The sequence below is a fragment of the Nuphar pumila genome, chromosome 2 (genome assembly GCF_984573655.1).
Source record: "Nuphar pumila chromosome 2, dmNupPumi1.hap1.1, whole genome shotgun sequence".
NCBI lineage: Eukaryota > Viridiplantae > Streptophyta > Magnoliopsida > Nymphaeales > Nymphaeaceae > Nuphar > Nuphar pumila.
This window is the reverse complement of record NC_143250.1, coordinates 84,067,152-84,085,965: the sequence shown is the minus strand read 5'-3', so window position 1 is coordinate 84,085,965 and position 18,814 is coordinate 84,067,152. Positions and strand designations below refer to the sequence as shown.

The 18,814-nt window shown below is 41.8% G+C and overlaps 1 protein-coding gene across 2 annotated transcripts in view; it reads left to right on the top strand.

Moving 5' to 3' along the window:
- Positions 1–18,814, top strand: part of LOC149845888 (AP2-like ethylene-responsive transcription factor SNZ) — a 246,134-nt gene that overhangs the window by 121,522 nt on the left and 105,798 nt on the right. The gene's annotated exons all lie outside the window — the stretch shown is intronic.

Below are 18,814 nucleotides of genomic sequence, written 5' to 3'. Positions count from 1 at the left end.
AAAAATATGATCCAAGGGCTGGATTGTACTAAAACAAACATGTAAATCATACGTGGACTGTCAAATGTGAAAAAAAGAGAGCTTCCACTAGAGTGATTGAAATTCACAAGGTAGCAAACATTACCCCTATATATATATATGTGAGAGAGAGAGAGAGAGAGATTTTACCAATCAATAGTAGTTAAATATGTAGGCCCTTTAACTTCAAATTCGGCGCTATCTTCTCCACTTTTGAGAAATTGAATGAAGTCGGAAGGGGAAGGAATCCCGGTGCCACATGTTCTGCGGAAACCTGAAAGTTGCTCAAGAAAGAATACACTCAATAAGTCCACGTAGAGAACACACTCATAACACCACCTGCAAAGCAGGTTATATGTTCCCCCCCCCCCCGAACAGGGCCGGTACTGAGATCTCATGTTCGGGGCTTCCAAATAGTGCCACGTATACGATCGAGACCGGCATGGTTCCCGATGACAGTCCGCATCATACTGCATCGTAATTTGGTGCCGCAGCAAAGACTTAAGTACCCTTTACCGCCATTCGCTTCATCTTCTTCGAACGGACATAAATGCCCTCCTTCTAGAAAACTGAACCGTCGGTTCGTGAAAAAGACAAAACTGCCCTCCATCGTTATCGCGCCAACGAACGTTCCGCAGAGTTTGCGTATGTAGCAAGAGTTATGTTGTAGGATTCAAATAGTTCAAAACAATCCATTCTCGCTCTAAGCACTCTACCGGAGATTCTTTGCTTTCATCTGGAGTCGTCGGAGCATCATTTCCCTTTGTTCCAGAGCATCTGTTTTCGTCTTACCACTGCTTACTCTACAGTTGAAATATCCAAATTCCCATCGTTTCGGTGAGTTTCGTGTAAGGTTTCTTTCTTCAATCTGAAGATTGCTTCTTATACAATGATTTGTTTCTTATGAACTCAAATATTCCAACGATTTCTAATCATGATGATCGTGTAATGTGTTGTGCAGGTTAGCAATGTCTGCGCCTCATCAGATTAGAGATACCCCGTCGTTCTATGGGTTGTCTATTAGAGAAGTGATCTGCCAGTCCCATCTATCTAAGGTTTTTGAAAGATACCAAAATATACTTAAGATTGAGAACGATGAAGACAGGGAAAAAGCCTTGGAATCGTATTATGCGGAGGATTATCCATCAGATATCGAGGCTGCGAACCAAAGGAAGAACTCTGAAGAACGAAAGATGCAGAACAAGGATGACGAAGAGAAGACAAAGGCAAGAAATATTCATGAGAATTTGAAAAGAAGGCTGAGGATTGACTCACGGTTGAGGGAAAATAGGAAGAAGAATGAGGAGGAGTTTCAAAGTTATGTTAGCTATTTAGTGGATGAAACTGCGGCAGAATGTAAGAGGAGAGGCTTGGAGCGCAGTGCAATGTTTAAGAAGGCATGGCTACTGAATAAGGAGGAGGAGAGGCGAAGGCAAATGAATAAGGAGGAAGAAAAGAAGGAACAAAATATTCCTCAGTATGACAAAGAAAAGGAAAGGCGAATGAGGGAGAAGGAGTTTGAGGAAGCTAAAGAAATGCAAAGGCAGGAGAAGGAGAATGAGGAAAAGAAGGAAAGGCAACGGAAGGAGAAGGAGGAGGAAGAAGAAAAGGAAAGAGAAAGGAAGAAGCAGGAGGAAGAATTCCAGGAAAGAAGGAAACAAGAACTGGAAGAGAAAGAAAGGCGGCGGAAGGAGAAGGAGGAGGAAGAAAAGGAAAGGGAAAAGAAGAAGCAGGAGGAGGAATTGCTGGAAAGGTTTAGGAACAAGCAGGAGGAAGCGGCGAAAATGGAGAGAGAAATGAAACAGAAGGATGAGGAGAAAAAGCAGAGAGAAAGGAAGGAGAAGGAGGAGGAGGCGAAAAAGGAGAGAGAAAGGATGCAGGAGCAGAAAAGGGAGAGAGAAAGGAAGCAGAGGAATGAAGAGGAGAAAAGGGAGAGAGAAAGGAAGGAGAAGGAGGAGGAGAATAGGGAGAGAGAAAGGAAGCAGAAGGAGGAGGATGAGAAAAGGGAAAGAGAAAGGAAGCAGATGAAGGAAGAGTTGAAAAGGGAGAGAGAAAGGAAGCAGAAGAAGGAAGAGGAGAAAAGGGAGAGAGAAAGGAAGGAGATGGAGGATGAGGAGAAAAGGGAGAGAGAAAGGAAGGAGAAGGAGGATGAGAAAAGGAAGGATAGAGAAAGGATGGAGAAGAAGGGCGAGAAAAGGAAGGCGAGAGAAAGGCATGCGATGGTGGAGCCAGTAAAAATGGAGATTGAAATGCAATTGGAGGCAGTGGACCCACCAGAAAGTCCCAGGTTGGATGGAAAACAGCAGAAAATAGCGGCCAAGGTAAATATATTCGTTCTGTCTGTGAAGATTTAATAACATGTTTAGCGATTTTGGTATAGCGATTACTGTGTTAGGTATTAATTTGTATAGCGATTACTGTGATTGTCTGTCTGCAACCAATATTATTTATGGCGGTTAGTAGAATAGTATTTATAAGTACAAATGAAACTAAATTATAATTGGTAGGAATAATATGTTATTTTGTGTTACAGGGAGTTCACAGAAGAAGTAGAGCAGTAGGTGAAAAGCTCGGAGGTCGGTGTCAATGGCCTGTAGTTCTGTCGTGGTATGGTCAGCTGAGTGCATATCAGAAGGACCGATTACGAAATATGCACTTAGGTGGCCTTTTGGACCAACAATATTTTGAAACTTGCTGGAATACCATGACCCACCTGGTAAATAAATGGAATGATAAGACGAACACATTCCAGTTTGATTCTTTTGAGATCACCATGACTCTAGAAGATGTGGCGAGGATCACTGGCCTTAAGTGCGATGGCAGTGCTGTCCTGTTACGGCATTCAAACTATAACGCAAGGGAGAAATGCACGGCCCTATTAGGAATGTCGATGGACGAATGAAGTCAATGTATTTCTGGTGGAATAAATTTCACATCAATGAAGGTCTCATTTTTTCGTAATAAATGGGAAGGCCACTCCGCTACTTGTGCATCTGAAATAGCTGACCAAGAGTTGCGCAGCTTCCTTCTATATTTTTTTGGTCTTACATTATTTTTCGATTGTTCTGGTTCGAGAATAAGTTCCATGTGGCTGCAGTACCTGGCAGACTTAGACGAAGTAGACAACTATGCCTGGTGTGCCGCTATGCTCGCACACTTGTACAGTCAACTCCACCGTGCGAGTAACGGTACGAAAACAGTTGGTGGATTTTGGTCATTTGTTCAGGTATTTGTTGATTACATACTTAGTAATTGTAGAACAATCTCATGGCAGGTTGTGGTGTTACTAATAATATTGTTTTTGTTAGGCGTGGGCGTTGGAACATATTGTCCCATTGCGTTCTCGTTGTGGCCCTCCGATTTGTGGTTTTCCAAAGATCGGTCGTTGGGCTAGAATAAACGTCGCAGTTTATAATGCTAAGTCCATTTTAGATGGGCTGCAACTAAACGAGGTAAACGTTCTAAAATTGTTAATATATTATAAATCGTTGTAATGTTCAGCATTCTTAAGTATCCATCGCTGCAGGATTGTCTTCCATAGTACATATCGTTGTTGCCATATCATGCGTAAATAAATGTTAACATATTTGTCATTCTTTATTAAAAAGAATTACCAATGTACAGGTTATGTGGAGACCTTATGGAGATGGGGAGGACGATGATGAAGATGTTGTTGCGGTGGCTGCTAGATTGGCTTACCGCTATTTGTGACTATTCTGCAATTTTAAAGCAGAGTTGCAGCAAGGTAGTCGAGTTCTTCTACAATCTGGCTTGGGGCAGTCTATACCAAATAAGCCTTTGGAAGTGAGAAGGAAGATGAATAGTGGTGGTGGCAGGAACGTTAATTGGCCCGATCGCTATAGAGACAAATTATTAAATTGGAACTCAGGTGGTTTGATCCTTTGTATTTCGAAACCACATGAAGGACGACAATTTGATCCCTTCTATTTCGAAAGGTATTGGGAACCAATGCGGCGAAATCGGAAGATTGAAAAAATTGTAAACCCATGCCTCCCAACTGCCCCTTCTCATGTTGCAGCCCAGCTTCTACAACCAAAACGTCGTCTCTCTCCGGTTACTACGACTGGTCCCTCAGTAACAAATCGCGAGGAAGAGCGAACACTTGCACTAAAAGAGAACATTGTCTCTGCCGCAAGGTTTGAAGTTGTGGAGAGGGAGAATAAGAAATTAATGGCAGAAGTAAGCACTATGGGGATTCAATTGAACTCAGTGGTAGAGATGATGACCAGTTTTCTTAATAAAGGTCTCGCAACGAAGATGCCACGCAGGATAGACAGTGCACAAATAAAAAGTGAGAGACAATTCTATGATATTTTATCTGATTCGTCAAGTGCCTCGGAATAAATCATAGTTTTTCATTTTTATAACGCTAGGTTTTTGTTGTAATTGTATAATGAGTTGTAGTAACGTGACATTCTTTTATTGTTTAATTCTTTTTTATTACATCTTTTCGTCTGTGGATCTCTGAAATAAATAAACTTCAATCGAAAATAGATGTTTGTTCAAATATCGTGGCATTGCCTAACCTCTGTAGCATCGCTAAGATATATCATTTCTGTTTAGCAATCGCTGTATTTGTCTCCGCTTCGAAAGAATATTGCAATAAGGATTGGCGATGTAAGCCTTGAACAATAATTTAACGAGTTCTGACGGCGTAAATGATAACAGTCAATAGCGATAAGAAAAGGGTTTGTCGTTGCATGAATATATCGATGTATCCATATACGATAATCAATAGAATAATCGTGAAAGATGAGTCATACCCAAAAGCTTGTTATTAGGGGTGGCAATCGGGTCGGGTTGGCGGGTTGGCGGGTCGGGTTGGCGTGTCAGCATACCTTAACCCGAACCCGACCAGTTTATTAAACGGGTCGGCTGTGGCAAACACGAACCCGACCCGTTTAATAAACGGATAACCCGACACGACCCGCCAACCCATTTAATAAATGGGTTGGGTTAGGTAAACGGGTTTTCAGGTTCGCGGGTCAGGTTGGCGGGTCGGGTTGGCGGGTTGACGGATCGGGTTGGCAGGTAGGCAGGTTAGCGGGTCGGGTTGACGGGTCGGGTTGGCGGGTTGACGGGTGAGGCAGACGGGTTGGCGGGTCGGGTTGGCGGGTTGACCCACCCGCCTAACCCGTTTATTAAACGGGTCAGCCGGGTTCGCGGGTTGGCATACCCCCAACCCGAACCCGACCTGTTTAATAAACGGGTTACACGGGTCGACCCGTTTATTAAACGGGTTGGCTTAAGCCCAACCCGAACCCGCCTAAGAGGCGGGTTGGCGGGTCGGGTTGGCAGGTCGTGTCAGAAATTGCCACCCCTACTTGTTATAATGCGACCGACAAACGACGAGGTTTTTATTATTTAAAAGTTAATAATTAAATTTTGGGTGTGTTTTCGAAAAAGTCTGGCATGTGAGACGACGTATTTTTAATTATTTCTATCGAAAAAAGGGCGGTTTGTGGAAAGACGTATTTTTAAATTTTTCGAAAGCAATCATTTAATTTGGCGGCGGCTATCAAAAATAGGGCGGCAGACGTATTTTTATTTATTTAAAATGCAATCATTTAATTAACGGGCTGTTTTCCGAAAATGTCTGGCATGTTAGACAACGTATTATTAATTATTTGTATCGAAAAAAGGGCGGTTTGTGGAGATCGGTATTTTTAAATACTTCGAAAGCAAGCATTTAATTTGGCGGCGGGTATCGAAAAAGGGTGGCATGCGAAACGACGTATTTTTATTTATTTAAAACACATTTAATTAGCGGGCTGTTTTCGAAAAAGGGCGGGACGTTAAAGGACTTTACCTTTGTATTTGACTGAGGACAGTGTTTTTGTATCTACGTTGCAAAGGTGCCATTGATATCTCCGTCCAGGCATGGCGCCGAAGAAGGGGACAATCGGAGCATTACGACCAGCCATGGCGTCCAAAAAGACGACTACGGGGCCAATACGACCCGGCACGACGCCAAAGATGATGGGAGCACTACGACCGGGCACGGGGGCAACGGAGAGGACGGTGGGAGCAAAACGACCAGGCACGCCGCCAACGGAGAGGACGATGGGGGCAAAACGACCAGGCACAGCGGCAACGGAGAGGACGATGGGAGCAAAACGGCCAGACACGGCGCCGAAGAAGAACACAACCGCATCCACAGTACCAGCATTAGCGCTTAAGACGTATATTTTTTGAAACGCCTGAGCGGTTTAGTCAACATTTGCCTTTTCATGTCGTATTTGGACTATTGTTGTTTACTGTAGACAATAATTTCAATGTCGAATCCTGAATACCACGCTCATGGTGCACACAGTTCAACATCCACAGGCAAGGTTGGGTGGCAACGCCCTGACGAGTTCGTAGATGACATCGAGCAGATGCAAGAAGAATTTGCAGTTGGGAACACTATCAGTAATTTTGTAAGTATTTAACCACTATCAATTTCTAGGTCGTTCCGGTTTGTATGTTTTGAAGTTCATTAATTTGTGCAACCAGACAATGTGTGATTTTGTCCATTACATCCAGAGCAAGCCAACGAGCAATACAATACGCATCATCACCCCTTATTTCATGGTATGGCTGTTCCGTTGTTGTTTTCTTTGTTTTTATTACATACTCAAGTTTCTTGATGGTTAAATCTTACTATTTTGTGCAACAGATGTACGTCCGGCGAAAGCCATACAGCATTGGATTCAAAGATGCAGAACCTTGTTGGAACAGCGGTGATGAGTGCCTAAACATTTCGAAATTTGGAAAGGTAAGTGAACAAACCTCTTCTCCAAGGTTTAGTCGTAACATCCTCATCACGATATGTCTCTGGAATGAGAAATTATTTTTTCGATTCGCAGATTTTACTTCCTACACTCTGGCAAAATCCCGACCATTGGGTCCTATACGAGATGAATTTTCTGGAAAAACAATTATGGTGTTACAACTCATTGGACTGCCACAGTGGCGTAGAACACGACGCTATGCATTTGGTAAGATTGTGGCCATAGGTGAATCGTAGCTATTCGAGGTGGACCAGAGTATAATATATTATCCCTTTATCACAGGCGGGATTCCTTAACGAGGCTGTGGGTGTGGACATTGCCGAGTGAATGTTGCTCTGTGCTGACGATGCTTCTTTACAAAGTAATGGGGTCGATTGTGGCATATTCGTAATGAAGCATATTGAAGCAATATACAATAGAATAGATGTTACTTTCCACGTTGTATGAGCTTTGTATCCGATGTTATTGTTTATTCCTGTTATATATTTGTTTCACATTACATGTTTTGTTGCAGGATATTATGCCGGAAATACGCGACGAAATATGCGAACAATTGATTGAGTTTAAAAAGAACGGTAGACAAAATATGTGAAGTGAAACATATCGATTGTTCTGTCTGTACAACCTAAGGAGCTCCGCCATCACCGTTCTCGCCCTCCTCCTCGGCAGCAACCCAGTTGGTGCAGTCGCGCTGAGGATGGCCAGCAGAAGCTCCACCACGTCGTCTTCCTCTCCCTAGCGAGGAGGTCTCAACACAACCGTCGTTCAGATGACGGGTGTTCATCTCGTTCCGGTGACGGGTGTTCTACGAAATGTAAATCGTAATCAGAAATAGTTTTGTGTCGTATGCGCATAACCAATGCTGGTAGAAGTTGTTCTTCAGTAATGAAAAATACTGTACGGAGATAGAAATTTCTAAAAATTGCTGAATTGCTGAACCTACGTTAAGGTAGTACGCGTAAGGCGATTTTTTGGGATGCGTGTGGACGTACTTTTGGATTTATTTGAGATCAAAAAATTCGGTCCAATCGCATTGATTAATATTTGGAATAGCCCCCACATTATTCAATTTCATTAATGCAGAGTCTATTTTGACTGGTTTTGGTGTTTGTTCTTAGAAATCGCTGTATTGCTGAACCTACGGTAAGGTACGCCTAAGGCGAATTTCTTGGGACGCGTGTGGACGTACTTTTGGATTTATTTAAGATCGAAAAATTCGGTCCAATCACATTGATTAATATTTAGAATAGCCCCCACATTGTTCAATTTTATTAATGCGGAGTGCATTTTTACTGAAGATTTGCTTTTGTTTTAATGAAACTGACGTATATACTTGAAAACTGACGGAGGGTGATAGGACGTTTCATTAATATTTGATTGACACAACACACACTTCCATTTTGCTTCGTGATTAAGGAACCGACAAATCGATAATATTCACATCGACAAGTTTTCATGGTGGTAGCAGTTTTTTCATATGCCAGCAATAAAGCGATGTTTAAGCATACAACATTTCATAGCGATGTTGAATATTATCATTTCAAACATTAGAAGTCTTTGTTCATTAAAATACATCGCAGTCTCACTCAGCGACTGTCAACCACGCCGGTTGAGCGCACAGCTTTTATCAATTGCAAGCCTTTTAGATGCTCGCGAGACCTCCACTTTCTCCTCCGCAATTAGAAAGGACGTCAATTTTTTGCAGAGTTCTTCGCGGAATCTGGGTATATCAATCTGCAAAAGCAGATTGTAAGGTAGAAGCAATAGACATGCACTTAATCCCCAATAACAGAGGTGAAGAAATGGCATACATCGTCGAATAAGGGTTCTGCACCATTGTATATTGCTTCAATGTATTTCATTACAAATACCCCGCAATCAACGCCATTATCTTGTAAAGGAGCATTGTATGTCGTGCGATAGATCCACTCGCTAGCATCGACTCCCAAAATGGCTTTGAGGAAACCGATCTGAGAATAATGCGACCGACAGTAAATTCATGACCCCAGTACACGACTTGTTCCTCACATAGATATTGAAACTTACGAGATGGGAAATGTCTAGTGGTAAACCACTGTGAACTTCCAACAAATTGTAACACCATAGTTGTTTTTTGCGTAAATCCATCACGTATAAGACCCAATGCTTTTCAGATTGCCATAGTGTAGGAATCAATATCTGCAAATAGATCGAAAAATTGATGTTAGCACTTGCTATGCTGTAATATTGCACTGTAGGTTTGTTTACTTACCTTTTCACTTGACAAAGGGTCTCTGCAGTGATTACCGTTAACCCAATAAGGTATGCCGTCTTGAAATCCACTAGAGTATGGCAAACGGCGTAAGATAGTCTGCAAACCCAAACATTGCTAACAATAACGATAACATACGAATCAATTGGAATAAATCAATAACGGAAAACAACATTAAATAAAACCGATATACCATGAAATACGGGCTTACGACGCATACAGTCTGGCTTGGTGCGTTGCTTTTAATATAACTGACGAAATCGGATATAGTCTGTTTGCAGCAAATATGTTGTTTTTAACGGACGTACACATGGCTTACGTATATAGACAACTGCTACTAGTTTCATACTAACAAAATTACTGATCATGTTGTATTGTGCAAATTCACTCTGCATTCTGTTGATGTCCTCCAGGAGTGATTGACTAAGTTTTCGCCCAACTTCGTCGGTGGATGTTCGACTGAAATGAATGCGGACATTGCAACGAACGATATGAAATTACATTATACAGTACACAAAACACAAATCGCGAAAAACGGCATGAAACAAACGGATTTTGATGAAAATGTAGACGATATGTAGACAATATACCCATGATTTGCCATTGTTGATCGTGTAGCTATCTTCGTCTGTGTAGGTTTGTATGTATGAAGGAACCGTCTGTTTGATTGTTGCTGGTTCACGAAGTAGAAGACAAACACAACTTCTAGTACTCGTGCGACTATTTATGACCTAAAAGATGTACTGCTCAACCAACATGATCAATGAATACTGTACGACAAATCAAACATTTATTGTTATCCATTTTAACTGAGTAATTCCACTTCATATTCGCTGCATGGCGATTTGTGGTTATCGTTGAATAGCGATTTGTGCAGCAATACTCGGCCTTTGTAAAGGGTGTTAGTCAATGCCGATTTGCGGTGTTAAACGATACTAGTATAAATTGATAGTGAACGTTTGTCCATAATAACCCCACGGATCTAAAAAAAACCCACGGGTTGAACCACATATCTTAAGAAATGAAGTGAGGAAGAGAAAAGACACATTGACTAGCCTTTTATTTATAATATATGGATACAACATTTCACAGGATAACAATAATGATTTCAAAAGGCAATTAGAGGTGTCACAGGAGTCTCGTGTGGGCCATTAATTTAGTTGTTATGCCTCTTTGCATGCCCCGATCTCCACAATGCCGGATTTGTTTTTGCGTTTATAGTCATTTGTCACTGACGACTTGCGGTCCGTTGTTGGATTTTCTTAAATCGATAGATAGCGATTTTTGGCTTATGCATGAAGTCGATCAATGACATCACTGTATGGCGATTTGTGGTTATCGAAGATTAGCGATATGTGGGGTCGCAGCATAGCGATTTGAGGGTATTGTTCGACTGTCGATCTAAGCGTGATGACAATGGTTGTTCAAGTAAGCTTTTTTGGGGCATTGACCAAGGTTGCGCTTCATTTTATGATCCAAGTAGGCTTTCAACCGCGCAAGTGATAGCATACTTAGATCATAAAATAGAACGCAACCTTGGTCAATGCCCCAAAAAAGCTTACTTGAACAACCATTGTCATCCCGCTTTGATCGACATTCGAACAATACACTCAAATCCCTTCGCTGCGATGTCACATATCGCTAATCAACGATAATCACAAATTGCCATACAGTGATGTCATCGATCGACTTTATGCAGAAGCCAAAAATCGCTATCTATCGATTTAAGAAAATCCAACCACGGAGCGCAAGTCGTCAGTGACAAATGACTATAAACGCAAAAACATATCCGGCATTGTGGAGATCGGGGCATGCAAAGAGGCATAACAACTAAATTAATGGCCCACACGAGACTCCTGTGTCCCATACCTATCTGTCGATTGCATCAGAGCCTGTCATGAAAGAGAAAATATTAGACACTGAATTAAGTTTCACAAGAAATGCATACCTCCTCGCAACATTGATTACATACCAAAAGACTTGTAAAACTGTAGCGATCGTTGCCGGAACTCAGGTCGGGAGGAATGTAGGTTTGAACGTTTGGTGGTACTTCGGTATGGTATTGCTGCATGATGGACATTACACGAGTTTGCTATTTGACAAGCTTATCGCAATGGGAAGCAATATAATGTTTTACATACCTGTTCATTGCAAGGGCCTTGTTGTTTTTTATTACAGGTAAGTGGTTTCTTAATCTTCTTCTTGCCAACCAATTCTAATGCACCCTTTGCCCTCCGACGACTGCGATCAGAGGCAGGTTTTATTTTGATACCCTTCGCTTCATGAATATGTCCATCATAATCAACAACGTTCACTACTGACTTGTTGAAGATAATGTTTACGCTTCGGTGCAACTTCTCAGGAGTGTCAAGCGAAACATGATTTTGACCTACGCTTTTCGATCCTATTATCTTCGTCTGGTATTCATTCGCTGCAACAGACTTAATGTGAATTAACTCCACGTTTTCAAGTAACTTCGTTGCAGCTTTTCTCACACATGCATAGCCTTCTTCACTTCTCGATGCCAAATCAGCAACATGCATGAATGACCTACACAGTTGTTGGTAACGAGAGGCTATGTGGCACTTCTCGTCAACACCAGATTTACTCGCATTGTCCATAACGAGCATTTCAATCTTCGCGCGTCTGGTCCATCTTCGCATTACGTAAGACTCAGGTATTTCTTGTATCTTCTCTTGATTGAGTGCCTTTAATGCATGACAGCATAGAATGCCTTTGAATTCATACATTTTGCACGAACATTCTACCCTTCCGTTGTCAACATTGTACGTGACATGTGCTTCTTGCCTTTCCTGATGCTTTTCGCCCTGACAAAAAATATGGTATTTGTGCATATTCTTGGTTTGCACGAGTCCTTCTATTTTGCAATTCATGACATGCAACACCTCTTTCTTGATCCATTCAAATACAGTTAGTGTATACAGAGTTGCAGGTCGCATCAATATTTCCATGCCAAAAGTTTGAGGTCGTGTATTGAAGCATTTCACGTCTTGTTCAAGCTCATTTTGTCTTAGACCCTCTACAAATAATTCATATTATTCCATGAAACGAAACATTGTTAAACATGAATACAGGGTTTTCTTCAGGGTGGCATGCATAGATTCGGCTCTTTGTGTGCTTATCATGCCTGCACAAAAGTATTGTCTTCCATATGCCAATGCCCACTTCTCTTTTTCTGCATATAAATTTTGTAACCACAGACAGTCAGTAAGGTCGTATGTCTTAATCATTTTGTCCCAATCCGACTTAAAAGTGACCTCGTCTACGCTATGAAGTACACACCATGTAAACGTTTTGTCAAACCCTGTATTCTGATTAAATATGTGTCCTATGTTCTTTGCTGCATTTTGAAAGATATGCCACAAACATAGGCGATGATGTGCATCTGGCCACACATGAAGCACTGCAGCCGCAATTGCGTGATCACCATCTGTAAGTACAGTTTCAGGATGCTTCCCGTTCATTGCCTGTGTAAATACTCTGAACAACCACTCAAAGCTTTCCTTGGTCTGGTCATACACAAAAGCACCGCCTAATATACAACTCTGTGCATGATGGTTCACTCCCACAAACTGCGCAAATGGCCACTGTTCAATATTAATCTTTACTGTAGTATCAAACACAAGCACATCATTGAAGCATTCATAATCTACTCTAGACTTTGAATCTGCCCAAAACATATTCACAGCATATCCATCTTCGTCCACTTGCATTGCACTAAAGAAACCATGTTCATTGCTTGATTTATTCTGTAAGTAGCGAACCAAACAATATATTTTTCCGTTCTTCATGTTATCTGTCCTCTTCCTTCTCAAGTGGTTTCTTAGATCCAAAGGAGTGAATGGCACATTTTCGCGACCACCATCTATGCGGGTAAACAAATTGTATGTCTTCCTTGGTGCAATGCCGGTGCTATCGGCTATTTCAGCCATTGCAGCATGCGCTACAGTTACTTTACGAAGTGACCTTAGCATAGCAGTCATAAATGATGCAGATAAATCATGATTATGATCACTGATTAAAGTATGCACGACAAATTTCCCATTCAGATGTCTTCTCAAAACCAATCTCGCCTGACATCCACATCTTGATTCTGGCATGCTCCTTGTTGGATTTCCCATTGATTTCTTCCAACCTTGCTTGGAACAGACATATGTCTTTCTAACCAAGACACCCTGTGCATTTTTTGACCAAGAAAACCTTCTCACACTAAAGCCAACTTTTAAGGCATAATCATTGTAAAATTTATATGCATCTTCCTCATTATTAAACTGCATTCCTTCTACAGGAACATAGTCACGTGTAATTCCATGTACATTCCCAGTTCCTACTGTATGAAAATCTACCTCATTATTGAATTGCATTTCTTCTCCTGAAACATTCAAGTCAACTGTACTTCCGTGTACATTCCCGGGGCCTACACTTTTATTATGTGCACTGTCATCAAAATCTACCTCATTATTGAATTTCATTTCTTCTCCTGAAACATTCAAGTCAAGTGTACTTCCGTGTACATTCCCGGGGCCTACACTTTTATTATGTGCACTGTCATCAAAATCTACCTCATTATTGAATTGCATTTCTTCTCCTGGAACATTCAAGTCAAGTGTACTTCCGTGTACATTCCCGAGGCCTACACTTTTATTATGTGCACTGTCATGGTAGTCTAACTCATCATTGAATTGCATTTCTTCCGCTGGAACATTCAAGTCAAGAGTGGGTCTAATGCCTGCGCCCTTCTTTTCATGTGCATTGTTAGTGCAGATGTTCAATACTTCAGTTGCGTCATAAGTATAGATATTCAATTCTCTAGATCTTTCGATGGATTCAGCTACATCGTCTTTATTACAACCTGATGATAAGCTCAACAATGTTTTAAGCAATATATCAATTTGTGTTTTGCAGCAAAATAGCAAACAAATCGAAATTAACTAACAAAACGGGAGTCTGTTACTAATACAGCGGTTTGAGATACAATGCATACGATGAATGAATGTAGGATACCTGATGGGGTAGAGGCCCTTCCTAGCATCTGCAAACAAGCATTCTTGTCAATATGTCCCAGCGTCTTACAAATATCGATAAGTTTCCAACCTTCGTAAGAACAAAATCTACCTGCAATAACCAGACAATGCCTTAATGGCACATAAGACGACATGCCTTCTTCATCGATCGCATGATGAGATGAAAAGCTACTCACGCTGCCTTAATGGCACTGGTTGGAATGTTTGTGCATCATTGCTTTCTTCGATAATGCCTAACAACAACATCAAATAAAATAAGACAGTGGAATGTTTTGTAAGCAATATATCAATTTGGGTTAGCAAGCGGCATAGCTTTACTACGATTTAATCAGAATGCATATAACAACGGATACCACTAAGGTTAAGCAAGTCAAAGCAACGATTTAATGCATGACAGTATCAAATCAAGTGCAGTTTGATGTTTGCTTATACTGAGCATCGACTTATCGCTTACCATGCCAATAAAATACACATGTCGTACATGTGTGTTGACGATAACGATCTCATAATATCCACGAGGCTCTAAAGCGAGTTCAATAGAAGTCGCTGAGAGAGCAGCGATATGCATGCGAAAATCGCCCCGCCATTCGTGTAACGATGTGTTTCTGCATCCACATGTTTTCAAAGTCTGTGTACAAATATCTTACAAATACATATTACATGAAATATAATATCTTACACAAACGATATGTATGCATAGCGATTTGTAAGATATTGAAAATCGATGCGGCAGTTCAGCATAATAACTTACAAATCGACGATACAAAACCATACTATCTAAAAGGTTGATAAATATATCGCACAATAAATTACAAATCGATAAGGAAGAACTTGAGCATAACTGCAAACAAATCGATATTAACTAAAAAAAATGTTTCTCACAAAAACGGGAGTCTGTTACTAATACAGCGGTTTGAGATACAATGCATACGATGAATGAATGTAGGATACCTGATGGGGTAGAGGCCCTTCCTAGCATCTGCAAACAAGCATTCTTGTCAATAGGTCCCAGCGTCTTACAAATATCGATAAGTTTCCAACCTTCGTAAGAACAAGATCTACCTGCAATAACCAGACAATGCCTTAATGGCACATAAGACGACATGCCTTCTTCATCGATCGCATGATGAGATGAAAAGCTACTCACGCTGCCTTAATGGCACTGGAAGGAATGTTTGTGAATCTTTGCTTTCTACCATGATGCCTAACGACAACAAAAATGAAGAGAAGACACTGGAATGTTTTGTAACGCAAGGCAGGCACGAGAAGGCGACAGTGTGTTGTACAACAGGATAAAAAACAAGGCGGAAAGCTAGACTGGAGACGAAGGCAAAGTTTTGGTTGATAATGGGAGCAACTGTTACAGCAGATGGCGTAGGGGTTTAATGAATAGGGAACGTCTCCACTTTAAATGGTTAACATCAAACTTTCTGGATGGAGGACTTTTTTGTCTTTTTATCGACCTGTCGTTTCACAACTTTTGAATGGAGGATATTTTTGTCATTTCCTCGAACCGTCATTTCAGGGCAGGAAAAGCAAGTAAGGGTGATTCAGTCTTTGCAACAGCACCAGAGTCCGATGCAAAGTTATGTAAACATACACGGGAATACGAGCCCCATGTGCATGAATACGTGGCGCTCATTCGATCCCCCGAACACAGACGTGGGATTCAGTGAATCATCGGGGGCGAACATACACCACCCTCTCGCCTATACATAACGGCACAGAATTTTCGAATATTTTTAGTAAATTTATGTTAATCCGTATAAGCTTGTCTCTACTTCTGTCGGAAGCAGATCAGGTCATGCTGAACATGAGCGTTTTTGCTCATGCTGACATCGTAGCCGTCTGTTTGCATTTTGGATGAATGCCACGTGGTTTTGTTGACTTTTGACCTTTTTAAAATGCAAATCGGATGGCCACGATGTCAGCATGAGCAAAAACGCTCATGTTCAGCACATTTCTGTCTGGATGATGGGTCCAATATTTCAACAATTTGAATCCCCTACTTAGGACATGATTTGGAAAAAGCACGACAGTTTGCTGCCAGGTAAAATTAAGGAATAGAAAGTAGAAACTAAATACAAAAGAAAATGAAGCCTTGCTTTTAACTGTCACTTACTAAATGATATGTAAAGTCCGGTCAATGAAAAACTTGATTTTTAGAGAAGGAACACCGTTAATTATCATGAGTCGTAGAATTTAGACCTTTTTTTGGTTGGACGATCTCTTTTTCTTATATATATGGCGGTTGCTGCGTTCCACTTTTTTAGCTTACTGTCAGCCTACTGCGAGTGAATGGCCATTGTCGTGTTGTTTTTCACAAATATGACTGCAAATATATTTGGCATTGTTGATTTGCTAGGAAATAACACTTGAGTCATGTTTTTTCAATAAAAAACATGATCTTATGATCCTTCAATAAAAAATTTATAGTCAGTTTTTATATCTTATGAAAACCTACCTGTGTCCGAATATGATGATCCAATAGTAGCTTCTTATAAAATCAAGCATTTAGAATAGAACTATATAATCAGATTTAAGGAAAATATAAAAACAAACCCTTTAAAACCCTGGTAGGCTGGTGGAAGGTCAGCTACCAACTAGTGGTATATATATATATATATATATATATATATATATATATATATATATATATATATATATATATATATATATATATATATATATATAAGAAATTTTGAGTCAATGATGTGTTCTTTCACAACCACGAAGTTGAATTAAAGAATTCCTATTTCTTGCCTTATAATCAGCACCAAACTATGAGCAATTAGTTGTATAAGGAAAAATATATACACTTGAGAAAGGTAAGTGAAAAATATATATTTCTTTTTCTAAAATTTTGCTGAGAAAAACTGCAAGTGCAGGCATGACAATATTGTTACTGTGGTTGCAACGTTCATCACTTAGGTCGGGGCATCTCTGTTATCAATAGAAATAGAAATGGAGAAAGGAGAGTATTGAGTCATTTTATGGTCTAAAGAAAAGGAAAGAGACATTGGAATTACTTTAAGATTCAACAAATGAAAGCCAGTTAAAGCCTTTTAAGGCATTGTAGATGTACCCATTTCACTGGATTGCTCACACCTAACAAGCTATGAGATTCATTTTAAAGGGATAAAAGATCAATATGTTCTATTTTACAACAAAGGGCACATTTGTTTTGCAGGATATAAATTTTCAAATAGGATTTTTCTTTTAAAGAATTTAAAAATGTATTAAGGTGGGAAGAATTAGGTACAAAAAAAGCAAGGGTGCAGGATGATGAGCTATCACCTTGAAAACGAAGAGAAAAAACAGACAAACAAATGAAAAATAGGATTATGCTTGCAAGTAGGAACGAGTCACTCCATTATATAATCTCGTCTTTTACGTCCATTCATAAAAGTTGAAAAACATGTGAAATCCGCCTTCTGAGGCAAGGTGATTCACTACAAGAAAATTGCTAATTAGCGACGGATAGTAGCGACGGCATTTTTCCGTCGCCAATTAGTGACGGCTTAGCGACCGTAACTAATCCGTCGCTACGTTTCGTGATATTCGCAGATGTAGCGATGGAAAATGGATCGTCGCTAAGCCGTCGCTAAGTAGCGACGGCTTAGCGACGGACCAGTTTTGTCGCAACAACATGCTGCGGTTAGCGACGGATGGGGCAACGGTATTTTTCCGTCGCTACTTAGCGACGCCGTGAGCAACAAACATATTCTGTCGCTAAGGAGTTGTATATATTTGCGTCGGCTTAGCGACGGAATAAGTCCGTCGCCAATCCGTCGTAATTTTTGCGTAAATATGATCAGAACCCTTTTCCCTCTTTTCCTGTTTCCTCTCTCCCGCCCTCCCTACGCAGCCCGACGCCTTCCGCCGCCGCCCGCCGCCCCGTTGCCAGCCGCCCCGCATTCCGCCCGAGCCGTCACCCCGCCGACCGACCGTCGCCTCGCCGGAGACAGGTTCGCCCGCCCTACGCGTTTCAAGAAGGGGATAAACCCCCTGCCTTTCCAGCATGGGGGGTCGACCCCCTTCCGGAAAGGCATGGGCGGTCGACCCCCTGCCATGCTTTCCGGCATGGGGGGTTGACCCCCTGCCGTGCCTTTCCGGCAGGGGGTTGACCCCCTGTCGTGCTTTCCGGCAGGGGGTTAAACCCCCTGCCTTTCCGGCAGGGGGTCGACCCCCCATGCCTTTACGGCAGGGGGTTTAACCCCCTGCGTTTCCTGCAGGGGGGTCGACCCCCTACGTTTCTGCCAGGGGTGGTCGACCCCTTGCCGGAAACGCAGGTGGGTTAACCCCTGCGTTTCCAGCAGGTCGACCCCGGCAGGGGGGGTTGACCCCCTGCCGGAAAGGCAGGGGGTTAAACCCCCTGCCGTGCCGGAAAGGCAGGGGGGTTGACCCCCTGCCGTGCCGTTGCCGTAAAGGGATGACGGCACAGCAGGGGGTTTAAACCCCCCTGCCTTTCCGGCAGGGGGTCAACCCCCCATGCCTTTACGACAAGGGGTTTAACCCCCTGCCTTTACGGCACGGCAGGGGGTTTAACCCCCTGCGTTTCCGGCAGGGGGGGTCGACCCCCTGCCTTAAACGCAGGTGGTTTAACCCCTGCGTTTCGAGCAGGGGTTAAACCCCCTGCCATAAAGGCAGGGGGTTTAACCCTCTTTCGTGCCGGAAACGCAGGGGTTTAACCCTTGCGTTTCCGG